Source organism: Rhipicephalus sanguineus, chromosome 2 (genome assembly GCF_013339695.2).
Source record: "Rhipicephalus sanguineus isolate Rsan-2018 chromosome 2, BIME_Rsan_1.4, whole genome shotgun sequence".
In the NCBI taxonomy this organism is placed as follows: Eukaryota; Metazoa; Arthropoda; class Arachnida; order Ixodida; family Ixodidae; genus Rhipicephalus; species Rhipicephalus sanguineus.
In genome coordinates, this window is record NC_051177.1 from 153,384,735 (window position 1) to 153,398,880 (window position 14,146).

Genomic DNA, 14,146 nt, shown 5'->3' on the forward strand with positions numbered 1-14,146 from the left:
GCAGAATGCGTATTCAATCATATTCCAATATTCCCAACGTTAAATTATTTTGTCTTTCGTTTATATAACGCTTCTAGAAAAAGCGGTCACAAAATTTGCGTCTCGCTGGAATACACCTTCTCATGTTGCTCCATGGCAGCCTACTGGCATTGCTCGTTTTGATTGGCTTCTCTCAATAACGAAATGCAGCTACCGCTAACTTCTCTTGCCGCAAAGCCTATCTACTTTTTTTGCCGTATTTTATCAACCTGTACAAATGTACCGCAACCTCAAAATGGATGAAAAGGGCGTCAAATGAGACAAATGAGTGGAACTCTAAATGTCTATTTGACAATGAATGCCTAACTGCGCTGTTCTATTTTCTTCTTCTCAATGGCAACAGATTACTATACGTTACCACATGCTGAAACCCCCTGAGAGAGGAGTTTTCGCGGTTGACGATTTGAGATTGGACAACAAAGCGTGCACTGGTAAGTACGCCCTTACGTAGGGACGCCTGTTGCTTGTCGGATAAGTAAAACAAAACAGTACAATGCAAAACAAACACTATGCACAACAAATGAAGCACGCATGTCTATGCCCATTTTAAACACGTTTGCCACCGGCTGCGATGAACAGAGTGCATTATATATTCCGTTACTGGTTCCTAAATTTGGGTACGTTCACTCTATGTACTCTACCGTTGTTTAAACGCTACTAGCAACTAGGCTGTGTAACTTATAGGACATTGCTTGAACGCAAATCGGGCGTTTCTTGAAACCTGGCTGATATTTTATAAACCTACCAGTTTTTGTTCCTCTTAAGGTTGTACGAGATGCTAATCAGTAGTGAAATCATTGACATCTCAATCCAAATACCTTTTCTCTTACTCTCTATTTGGTGGAAAACTTAATTCAACACATGTAACTCTTCTAACCCAGCAATACGTTTTACGTAACCAATGCAAAAGGTCAACCTGTGAAGCGCTTTCTAGAAATCTCTTACCGTCGAGGCCAATGTCGCCCATGCTGAACAGGGCATGCACGTACGAGTATGACAGGCGTTTAGATGTGTGACCATGGCGCATGTGTAATCATAAGGTGTGTGTGTACATGATGCATGGTATGACACGATAGGCTAACAGTTATCTATTAATTAGATTTCCTTTTCTCCGTTCTTCTTTATACTATCTTATGAGAGTAATGTCACAAGTTGCTTGTAGTTCACGCATTTGTGTGTTTGCTCTCCGGGATACTTAACCAATTTCCCTCCTTACTTGAGCCTGTTAATTGCTTGTCTTTAAAAACACCATCATGTCATCACTTCGAACTAATGCCCCTGTTCTGTGTCACGCAAAATTACAGGGTATGGCACTTTGACAAATCAACCGGCTTCAGACGGGAAACTTGCAGAAAAACTAGAGATGTGTAGAGTACACGTGAACTACGTTCAGTGCCACCAGTAGTATAAAACAAATTATGCGCGGCTTCATATTACTTAACGTCACGAAGGCTGATTAAACAGGGGATCTGGTATCACCAGCGCGCCTTTTTATCCGCCTTCACCAATGCTCGGTACGCCCTTCCTCCTATCCCACCAGCACCACCTGTGCTCGAGCGTGTGCGACCATTGGTCGTCTCTCACCGGCACAGCCAATTGCGCTCCAGCTATCTCTTCCTCTCCACACCACCTGCACCGCTCTCGCCAGAGCCTCGCCTTTGCTCTCCTCCTCTCTACCCAGTTTCAACCTCTCCACGTCGCTACCCTCTCTCTGTCAGGATCATATCGTTACACTAGGCTTTCCTCTCACCCATTTAGCTTTACCCATGCTCTCTCTCTCTCTCTCGTACGGCTTCGCTGAGCTACAAAGTGCGGATGACGGATACCCAGGGATTTACATCGTCTTTAAACAACTCTGCTGTTAACGAAGTACGCGCAAAGAGTTGTACACCCTTCCAAATGTAGCGGGACAGTCCCGACTTCTCATTGAAAGTCCCAAGTGCGTCGCATGACCCAGTGATCAGGCGCTTTGATTCCTTCGGCGCGCTAACACCCAATATACGTATCGCAAACAGAGAAACAAAATCAGGTTTCCTGCCAGAACGAAAATACCGCCGCTTGCTGCGGACTCCACCACTCAGCCGCAATGGGTGGTACGCGCACTGTGATGTAGACGGCTCGGACTTTGCTGTGGCTCCAAGTTTTAACAGCTGATCATGTCGCACATAGGCGATGCATGCGCCACTTTCCCAGGTAATTTTCTGGGTGAAGCCTTGTGAGTTGTCCAAAACGAGCGAGGTGTGTGAATACACATAAAAGTGGCCGGACCCTCACCCACAAAAATAACAACGACACGCTTGCGAGGTTGCAACATACAGGGCGACATAGCATCAGCTCGCCGGCTGGAAGCCATTGCTGTGCTTTAGTGATAGCGCTTTCGCTTCTAATACCGCAGGTTTTGGCTTCAATTCCTGCTGCCGGGTGGCCCTCGCGGGCTTTTACAAAGGGGGCAGAGGCACCGCCGGTCCTGTGAAGGTGCTTACCCGTAAGGTGGTACCCTATTTCTCTCGCTCCCTCTTTCCTTGCACGACACTGCGCCATGTCCCCTTGAATTGGTCGCATGAATTAGCGCATTTCTCAACCTGAAAATCTCACTGACTGTAAAAGCTCAGCAGGTAAGCTGTCGCATTGCCAAGCGCGAGGACGCGTGTTCGATTCCCGACCGCGGCCGCCGCCATGTTGACGGGGTTCTACATTCTGGGTACTACATTACGACGTCTCTCGTGATCATACTGTAGTTCTGGCACGTCAAACCCCAGAAGTTATAATTAAATTAAACCGCTTGCGAAATTTTTGCTGCACCATCGTGGCGCCACCGTAGATACGTTTAAAGGCGACAGTCTTCTACTTACTAGCAACCGTGCGCACGCGCGGAGCGATTTCCTGGTGAAGGAGCGAAATCTTTCTCCTTTTGCCCGTACCGGCACATTCTCTGGCTGATTTCATGCCAAATGTCTTCGTCTGTTCATTCATTCAGCCTACGACTGGTCGTGGTACGTACTGTAGAGAAACGTTTAACTTTTTGTTACTGCATGGAAATCAGTTGACCCGATCCAATATTTAAAAAATGTAAGAGCGCATAGAGTAAATGAAGTCTTACGCAATTATGCATGCCAGAAAGGACATCGCCTTCGAATATCAAGCCATTTCCGAGCAGGGAGATATTAGTTCTCAGTCCCTAAGTAAAACTATTGTAGATACGAAAGTTTACGGACAGACAGTTCCATTCCTGCATCGACGTAGCCAAGGGGGGCTGGGAGGTTCAAACCCCTTCGAAGTTTTTCAATTTTACATGTGTTATATAGACGCACGAAAATGGAGAAAGGGTACGTGAACCTCCCATTCACACGAAAACATTTGTGGCTACGCCCGTGTTTCTGGTCGTTCTCTCGTCTCTACACGGCCCACAAGACAGTGAAAGCACTCTTCTGCCTTTTGAGGACGACGGATTTGTGCGAACGCCTCTGACTTGTGGTGCAGTCCCGGACGCTGCAGTGAATTCTCTGCCTCTCTTCTTTTTTTTTTCTCTGCTTCCCTCCTCTGCTCTCTGATTGTCATCTTTCTATTCCACTTCCCGGATCCCCCAGTGTCGGGTAGCCAACTGGAAGTTTTTCTGGTGAACCTCCCTGCCTTCACCTTTTATTCTTCAAAGGTATACTGCGCTAAAAGGAACAAGGACACAGAAAAGGGGGGACCCCCTTTTCTGTGTCCTTGTTCCTTTTAGCGCAGTATACTTTTGAAGAATGAACATCAACCAACTAGCCCAACTTGCTGCTCTGTTCACCTTTTATGTTTCCTTCGTTCTCAGGTAGAAATTAATACGAGGCTGTTTATATTTGATAAACACTAAAAAACAGCTTTGTTCTCGCATTTCGTTTCTAGGAATACATATCGTGCTCAACCTCAGTTTACTCGCCTTCGTTTCCTCCCTTGAGCCTTCTATGCCACATAAAGATATATGTTGTTTTTTGGAGTGCCGCACCTGCTAACAAAGCGGCAATTGTGTAATGCTTACCTCCTTTTTAGACATTTTGGAAAAGGTACCGCATTCTCGAATCCTACATTCCCCTATAGTCGCAATTTTCGGTGATCATCAAAACTACACCGAAACACTTGTGCGTAAAATGTTTACCGTACTTTTTCGACAGTTTGTTAAATGAAAGATTCTTTTTTCCTCTTTCCTTAAAAAAACCCCACTTCAGAGCCAACAGATGGTTCCTGCGACTTTGACTGGGGCGACACCTGCGGGTACGTACTCGGAAGCAAGTTCTACGACAAGTGGCTGTATGAAGGCCAAAATCGGGCGAATTATTTTCTACCCGATTACAGCACGAACACACCTTCTGGTAAGTTGTCAGCTAGGCTAGTGTAATAACCAGTGCAGTTACCGTGTGTGATATGATTTCTACATTTGTTGCAAATCTTTTCATCTCTCAATTGGTGCCATGTAATTGGTCTTCTGGGCCCTAGTCAAGCTGTTTTTTTACAGCTTTTACCCAAGTAGACCATCCAGAGTGTGCTGCTTTTGCTTTATTATGAAAAAGAAAGACAATGAAAACCTTCTATGCCGTTGCTGACCGAGTACCAACGAGCTACCATTTTTGCTGCACTGGCTGGCTGAATAGGCGTCGCTGTAATACAACCGGTAAAGTGCAGTTTGGATAATAGAGAGCATTAGTTCTTGCGTACCCAGACCCTTCCGTCCGTTGCACTCTCCTTGGAGCGGCGGGCGAACAGAAGAAATGAACTGCACTAGAGCCGCTTGGTGCAAGTCCTAGAAAACAACAAAATTACACCATCTCCCGCTAAAGGGGACCATGGGGCGATGCGAAGCCAGAGCACTTGCACGATCGCGTTCCGTTGGCGTTCGTTGGGCATGCTATCGACCTCGCGTCGTGGAACGCGAAGAGGGACGCTACGCGCGTTATATCTTCCATCTAGCCTGGCCGTTAATTCTCACAGGGCGAGCGGGGAACGCGGTCGACAGGCGGGCGAGAGGGGGGCAGCGTAGGAGTGGAGAGAGAAGGGGAGGGGACGCGCATGCGCTCGAGCTCATCGCGGCGTTGCGCAGGAGAGAATTTCGGCATGTCTAGCCCGCGTTTCAGAGGAAGAGTGAAAGGGGGAGGGGAGAGGGGGTTGTGGAGAGGGTATGCGCATGCGCAGTAAGGGTGGTCACGCCTCACACCACCACCACCGGATTGAGCTCCGCCTTAAGATACTTCGCATCTAAAACAGCGCGAACCATAGGGCAAACAGGACAGAGACGGACTAAGCGCTCACTTACAACCATAGCTGTATTGCGCACAAGACACACATATATATATATATATATATATACATGGATCATGAAAGGATGTGTGGGAGAGCACAACAGCTCTAAGTCGGTACACTTGACAAGGTATCTGCGTTAACATTTCTGTGCAATCAACTGAAAAATAAAAAGCTATCATCGACGAGAAACACATCCCTGGTTCAGAGTCAGGAGCGCTATCGAAGGCACACTCAAGCACATATCGCCTTTTTTGTCGATGCAATATGTCTCATGTGTATGACGTGCTCGCTGGTCACCACAGCGCGTTAGTATTGTACATAGATCTAATATAGCATAACCACATATAGAGCTGTGCGCGGCTTGGTGGCTGCCAACAGAACCCTTCATTAAATTGCAGTGGACAAGGGGATCAAGTAAGCAACGCCCACTGCGCATGCTGCAAACTGCGCCCGATGATTTTGCTGTGAAAATGTTCCTTCGCCTGCTTTGAGCACTCACGGCTTTTATATATATATATATATATATATATATATATATATATATATCCCGGCTGTTCTATTCTGCCTCGTGTTTCTCTTCTTCGCACAAGCCGATCGCGCGCCCGTGCTCTGTGCCGTTCTTCATCATTACACTCGGCCACGCTGCAAGTATGGCATCCTGTCAACAATGTATTGTCTGAAGCCGTCCTGGACACTTCGCCGGCATTTTCAGCACTACTGTCTGGTGGTCTGCATTGGCTGCACCTCAGTGGTCGGTCTTTCCAACGCTGCAGCCTGTCAGGACGTTCTTTCAAAGACAACTCAGGAGAGCGGAATTGGCTGTGCCGTAGTGGTCGCTGCACGCTCAGCTGACAATTTTGTTGCAGCAGTTTGGGGCGCTGGTCTCCATCCCCGTTTGCGCGCTGGGCAGGCAAATACTTGCACAGCGAGGAATGCGTACAAGCTTGGACAAGCTGCGGAGCGTGGTCGTGGTTCGACGTAGCAGCATCTGCGTTGCTGTCCCTGCAATCGTTAGTTCTGCGGTAACCAGGACAAAAGGTGGTCTCTGGTGTCTCCGTACCGCGTCCGTACACGTGAACGCCCCCGTAGCTTCGTTCCACGTCGGATTTTTTGAAGTTTTTCGAAGGCATCTTACTACTTGGTTCGAGCTCGTCGCCGTCCGACGGGTCAGTGGCGGATCCCACGACGGCGAGAGCCACTTCGTCCTGATCCGCGCGGCGCTCAGGTGGTGTACCAGGTATCAGAGTAGAGCACTTGCCATCGTCAGCAGACTCGCACGTGGGCTGCCGGAATGGTCGATACTGGCTCCGTCGGCCTGGATCGCAAGGCTTCCGGAATGGCCGATGCCGGCTACGTCTAATGGGGTCGCATCGATGGTCTCCGTACTGGCTTTCTTGAGCGAAGCGTTCGCACCCTCGGCCGGTGACTGCCGTGAAGCCAGCAGATGTTTGTCCGACTGGTCACAGAAGGTGCTTTTGGTATCAGCAGACACTTCGGGTTGTGGTCTGTCGACTTGGGAGAATTGGGCCGATGCGGTAGTTGGAGTCAAGCGGCTGAGGCTGACTCCAGAAGAATCTACGGTGAGGCGAACTTCGCCAGAGAAGAGGTAGTCAGGCCCTAGGATCATATCAGCGGGCAGGTCCTCGAAGACGGGAACGCCGGCAAGAAACTTGCTCCCGGCTTCGGTTTGGAGGTGCAGGTCTAGCGCCCCAACAGGAAATGCGCAACCACCGAGGCCACGCAGGGGTGCCTCAGGCCATGGTTCGAGGTTTGCTGGGGCATGGCGTCGGTGCAGCGCCGTGCGTGGAGCGCCAGTTTGCACAAGAGCCGTAAGCTCGCAGATTCCGGGCACGTGGGCCGGCACGGTTAGAAGTGGCCGCGTTTAGTGGTGTGTGGCTTGATGTCGTGGATCTGGTGGTGTAACGTCGATCCGGCCACCGAAATTCAGCAAGTGGTCCTTTCTATGGAATGGCGATGAAAAGAAGCGGAGTCCGGTGTTCGGTCGTGGGCAGGCTACCAAGCTCCATGTCGATGAGTTGCAGTGTGCAGTTGCAGACTCAAGGAGGTTCCCCTCCTGAGCTGCATCATCGATATGCGTCTGGTTCAACACGCAGGTGTCATGGCAAATCCGGCCGAAAACAGCAATGAACCTGCCACTCCATTCGGTCCAGGAACGTTGCTCGACACCTTCGTACTTGTGCCATGCCTCGGCACCACCACGAAGGCGGTCTATAGCCACCAGCCATTTTTCGTCGTCGTGCCAGGCATTACGAGAGCCGAAAGAATTGATGGCCTCAATCCACAGGGCAGCGTCATCCTGGAATCCTCGGAACTCCGGCACTGCCCAAACAGCCGATGATGAAGCGGTAGATGCGAACATGGAGTTGGTCGACGCCAGGACGTCGAGCTGCTTAGACAGTTGCGTGAAGGTATACAAGACCTCCGCGACTTTGTCGGGTGAGGCGCCCGATGAGCAGCAAATCACGTCCGCGGAGTATGCGGCGGTCGCAGTACTCACGCCGGCGAGATCCACGGCCAAGGGAGCGTGGACGGCGTCTCTTGGCATCTCAGATGCTGGTAGACTTTTTGCTGCTCGTTCCACGCCTTTGGAAGCGTGAGCTGCGTTCCCAGAAAAGATCCCGTGCGCCGTGAGGTCGTGAACCGGTAGCGCGGCGTCTGTAAACTGAAGTAAAGCCGCCGAGGAGGCCTGGACGCCGTCCCCAGATGGTGTTATCAGCGCCGGCAGGTTGACAGGTACCGAGGAGGCATGGAGGCACCTGTCGGCTGCGCCATTGTAAATGAAGAGAACAGAGACATAGATACAACGCCTGTTCAATAGGCCCGCTGTTCTATTCGGCCTCGTCTTTCTCTTCTTCGCACAAGCCGATCGTGCGCCCGCGCTCTGTGCCGTTCTTCATCATTACAATATATATATATATATGCACATGGATCACGAAAGGATGTACACAACTTTATGTCAGCGCTTAGTCCCTCTCTGTCCCGTCCCCTATATGAACAGAAGAAAGCGGGGAGAATGCAGAAGATCCCAAGAACGCAGGGACCCAACGGCTGGGAGTCCCGGGCGCTAAAACTCACGTTATCCCTCCGGCCAAATGCGATACCTTCTAAAAACACGCAATGCTCACTTAGCCCCCGTCATTACTAGCGGTGCCGCGCGACAACATATACAACGTTTCAAACGTACGAATCTTTTACATTTTTTTGCGTGTTATACCGCACCAAATTTCCGTTCCACAAAAGATATTTGTACATGGTTTTAAGGTAACCAGACAGCTTAAAGGGATACCGCCACAAATTTGCGCGTCTTGCATAGCCTGCGGGATCGATTCCCCTGGATATGTCTACGTCATGCATCCACCAAATATCAACAGCGAATATGGCTTGGAAGTTAATTTATATGAATTTTGCAGTTCAGCGCAATACGCCGCACCTTACGACATTGACATCACTTAAGGCGATTTTAAGGTGACCCTCAACTTCTGCGACGTCACCACTGCGGCCAAGTTCCGAGTTGAAGCAGCTAAATGATGACGTCATAGTCGTCATTGCCTTATTGCCGCGCTTGCGCCAGCAGGCTATTCTTCGGCAGCTGCTCGCGAGTTCGTGCCCGCGTAAAACGTGTGGAAAGTGTGGATGATTCAAGAAAGTAGTTGTCACAAGGCGACAATGGCGGTAACGACATCGCGCAGCACATACTACAGGCGAATGAACGCGAACAGGAGACCGCGGAAGTGCGTCACAGTTCTGTCTACCGTTTCACAGGCTAGATGGCATTAGTTGTTACCCGGCGGCTAGAGTTCCTGTATATGCTACCTTTGGGGAGCACATATGCGCGTCTGTCTTCCAAGCGCTGCTAACAACCTTGCATTGCGGATAAGCTGATTGTCGGCCGAATTTTGGAATTTCCCTACTCCATGGCTGCAGGCAACTGTACTGACACTGGTCATCACCAGCCAAGATCATGCCGGTCGGCGACACGACAATGATGTCAACCGGCAACACGCTGGGCATATCGTCTGCAGAACAGAGTGTGGCTTTTCCGTATAGCTGTGGTTGCTAGGCGGACCTACGCGCAACTATGCTACCTGAAAGTAGCATATACAGTAACTCTACCGTCGGCTTGTCGTTCTCGCATTGCACGCAAACCGATACTGAGGATGGTCGGTAATAAACAGATTGTAATTAATTGTCGATCGCTCGCTGCAGCAGGCGTTGTGCCGTGTTATGACTGATAGGCCGCCAGCAACATATTACAGCGAAAGCTGTTATGAGATAATTTCACCGGCCGTTTTTGGCGCCGTAGTTGTCCGCCGCCGCCGCCGCCGCCACCGCCGGTGTCCGTAACCACTATCACTAGAAATAAGAAAAAAAAACGAAATAACGAAAAAATTCCAGGATGGAACAAGGTTCGAACCTAGACACTAGGCGTGGGAGCTCAGTATTCAACCTCTGAGCCATGCCGGTGCTTGAAACTGCTTTGCAAAAAGGTCCTATACAGACTTCATGTCGGGAAGGAACCACATTAACATATGCAATATAGCGTGGTAGAAGAGTAAAATAAACACCGAGCGTCGCACAACGCGAATTGTGTAATCAGGCGTCACACAATGTGAATTGCGCAACGAGAAGTTTGTTGAATGCTTCCAACCCATTACAAAGGGCTCCGCCATAATTCTTCATCGTCATCAGGCACAGCATCAACAAAGTGCGCATAATGCCTTACATGCGTTTAGCAGGTACCACGGCTCTCCGTAGAATGACGAAAAATGGCATAATGCCTGCTTTCCTACTTCTCAAAAATTGCAATGATTTATAGCATAGTGGGTTCCTCGCAAGTGCACTTGTATTGGTTGCCAAGGAAGCCCATAAGCGCATGATCCATTTCCTCGGGGTCTCAGAAAAGTTCTTCGCCCTGCCCCTCTCTCTCCCACGTCAACGTATGTTATACAGTATGGCGGGAGAGGGACATAGCGACCAGGCGTCACCTAATGCAAATTACATAACTGGTGGGGCATTTAAAGCTTCCAACCAATTACAAAGGGTTGAGCCATAATTCTTCATCGTCATCAGCCGTCGCGTCAACAAAGTGCACATAATGCTTACAAACGTGTAGCTGGTGCCTCGCTTCTCCACAGAATGACGGATAATGGCTTAGTAGGTGCTTCCGAACTTCACAAAAATTGTGATTTATGGCGTAGTGGGTACCTTGCTAGTGGGTACCTTGCTAGCCCCAAGAGAGCTTACAACGGTGCTTTAGAAACGCCGCTCTTCCAGCTTTCGCTGTGACTGTGCTGTGGTTTCAGCGCAGGCCTGGGGGTTTTGCAGGAATAAACGGCAGCCCAAAACTTTTGTTTGAGTACCCTCTTAAGCTTGCGGGCCCATTTTTACGACTTAAAGGGAACAATTTGCCTGTGCTTCAACACTGCCCTGCTAAGGAAATTTTCCTCAGCTATAGGAAACGCCATACTCTCTCAAGGGTAAGTCTTATTGTGTAGGCGCCGAAAAGGAATGGCGGCATTAAATTCACAAAAATGAAATGAATTCGAAAGAGTCCACCCCTGTGGATGAGTGATGACGGTGCTGTGCTGCTGACCCTAAGGCTGCGGGATCGATCCCGGCCGCGGCGGTCGCATTTCGGTGGAGGCGAAATGGTAGAGCCCGGTGTACTGTGCGACGTCAGTGCACGTTAAAGAACACCAGAAGGTCTAAATTCCCGGAACCCTTCACTACAGCATCCGTCATAATCATATCGTTGTGTTGGGACGCAAAACCCCAGATATTATTATTACAATTTCGAAAGACTACTCGTAATGTTGGGGCTGAATAGCTTACGCCTTGGATAACGTCCAACTTTTTCACAGGTGGCTTGGTGTACTTGGAGTTAAAAGGTAACCACACAAATGCTCGTCTGGCATCACCGAAGCTGACCGGCCATATCGGTTTGCAATGCATTGGCTTTCGTTACCGTATACCTCGGAACTACGGTGACAAGCAGACTATATATGCACTTACTGTGTTTGTACAAGGTACGTTACATCGCTCACTCTGCACGCAATAGAAGAAAGATTGTCAAGTGTAACAGCGAGGCTACATGAAATTTGTATTTAAAGAAAAGCAATACGCACCTTCTAGGAACTTCGCCCAGGAGGCTAACCCGCGAAGCTGAAACGTGCGGCCCCGGTTTTTATCACTGGGTTAATCCCGGCTATTCATTAGAACGTTCGTGTTTCATACGGAGAGAAGGACATCTCTGACGGCGCTGCCAGTGGCGCGCCTCTACTTCTCTTTTATTAAGGCGAAAACCTGAGAGGTCTCATAAAACGCGAAGTATACTGCCGCCAGCGTCAGCACGAGTGCAGTAGTGGAAGCAATCTCGTATTTATTTTTTTATAAATTCGAAGCATTTCTTAGTGAACGCAAGGCAATTTGAGCGTTTCTATTTACGTATCTATCTATCTGTCTATCTCGCCGCCAGCACCTGGGTGTTCTTGTAATCGCCTCCTTAGCTTGGTGTAGATCAAAATTGGTGTGGGACTGTAAGAGGATTTAAAAAATACGACTGATTCAGTAAGCTATATTCAAGCGTTGCTTGAATTTAGCTTATTTACCCCGGAGGAATGCGCTAGCGAAAGTTGTATGATAGACACATCATCGCGCCGTGAATTGCACTTCGTTTCCATAATACTCAGGTCTGCGCTCTAAAGTGAGTGCTAACGTAAGGTCAAACCATAAGTTACCCTTTAATGCCAGTGTAGACGACGTACCTGTTAAGAACAATATGTACACACAACAGCTACGCTTGCAAAAACACGTCGATTCGTCTCGTAACGCTTGGTTCAAAGCCAAAAAAATGCAGCAGCATAGATGACTACTCACCGATTCCCACAAGGCGTGGTCATAGTTCGGCAAACTCACTCTGGAGTCGACTCACTCAGACTCAGATCGGGCTGTGAGACTGAGTCTGAGTGAGTCCGGGTGAGGAATATATTGGTGAGGTTGAGTCCGAGTAAGTCCGGGTAAGGAAAATTTTAGCGACTCTGAGTCCGAGTGAGTCCGATTTAGGAAAATATTGGTGAGTAGGAGGCCGAGTGAGTCCTAAGCGCAAAATATATTTCTTGAGTGAGTTTGAGTGAGCTCCACATTTTTTCCCGACCTATAATCCTATCTGCTCATCTTCAGCATTACTATCAGTCCTTTGGCATTACTGTTGGCTTATGTTTATACTAAAGTCCGTTCACACATATCTCAACGCACCAGTATTCATGTGCCACCTCAAAACTTATTGACCAGAGGCGTGAGTTGGGGGGGGGGGTGCAATGACCTCTAGCGCAAACTCTTTCCCGGGATAACCACTGATAACTGGTATTTCAAAGTGCAAGATCAAAAGGCGTATCGTAGAGCACCGATTATGTGAGATATTGGCGTTAAAGAGCATTGACGCCATGATCGAAAGATATGGTTTTACGCTAACGGACTCATGAGTCGACTCACTCAGGCTCACTCAGACTCAGGTGAAGCCGTGAGCCTGAGTCTGAGTGAGTCTGGCTGAGTAATATGTTGGTGAGCTTGAGTCCGAGTGAGCTCTCAGGTAAAAATGTAGTTCTTGAGTGAGTCTGAGTGAGCTCCAATTTTTTTTGCCGACCTATGGGCGTGGGACCAGTCGTATTTTTTATATGCGAAGCATTTCTTAGCGTACCTTTGGCACTTTGAGTGTTTCTATCTATCTATCTATCTATCTATCTATCTATCTATCTATCTATCTATCTATCTATCTATCTATCTATCTATCTATCTATCTATCTATCTATCTATCTATCTATCTATCTATCTATCTAGCCGCCTACGTCTGGGTGCTCTCATGATCGCCTCCTTGGTGTAGACCAAAATTGGCATGGGAGGGTCAGAGGGTTTTACGAATATGACTGTCGGATCATGACATGAATAACGTGAAAACCCCGTCGCGTACGCCGTCAAGCCCCTTCCTCCAGAGACGTGGGGCACATACCCGTTTGCCACGGGCCGCAGCGTACGGGTATGCGCCACTGGTGATTGACGGTTTATATCTACCTAGGAACGGCGAGAACAGACATTGGCAATGCAAATGCGAGAGCATTAGGAAAAACCGATATCAGCAGCCATCAGTATATTCACATGCATGCACCATAAATTGCACTTAGTTTCGTAATTCTGACGTGTGTACTCTAACGTGATGGCTGACTTTACGTCACACCATAAGTTACCCTTTAAACGCCAGTGTTGTCGATGTGCACACAACTATACTTACAAAAACACGTCGATCCAACACGTAACACTTGTCGCAAAGGCATAAAATACAGCATAGAAGCATTCACTGATTGTTTCGCATGAAACTGATTTCCACAGCGCATGGGATATGCCGAATTTTTATTCTTATTACTCTACAGGCCCCAGAGGAGCACTGAATAGGGGGGAGGGGTGTGGCAGAAACATGTCAATAAATACTTCATAAAAGGAATTACATCGTGGGAGAAACCAAGAAATTTGTATTTTGTAAGAAAAAGCAAAAACTATAAGCAAATGCAGTAAGTGACAAAACTAGAAAATAAGATGAGAAAGATTGTTATACAAAATCAAAAGAACATATAAACTTGCAGTTGCTCATAAAATTTGGCAGGATCTTTTAGTGAAACAATATCATCTTGAAGGTTTTTTTCATAGACTCGTGGCGCGCGGCAATGCAAAATCGTTGAGTGACTGTGTGCGGCCGAAAATGCGCCTGAAACTGAGATGATTATGACGTCGACTATATGTGCCTGAATGAGTTTCAAGCGAAAGG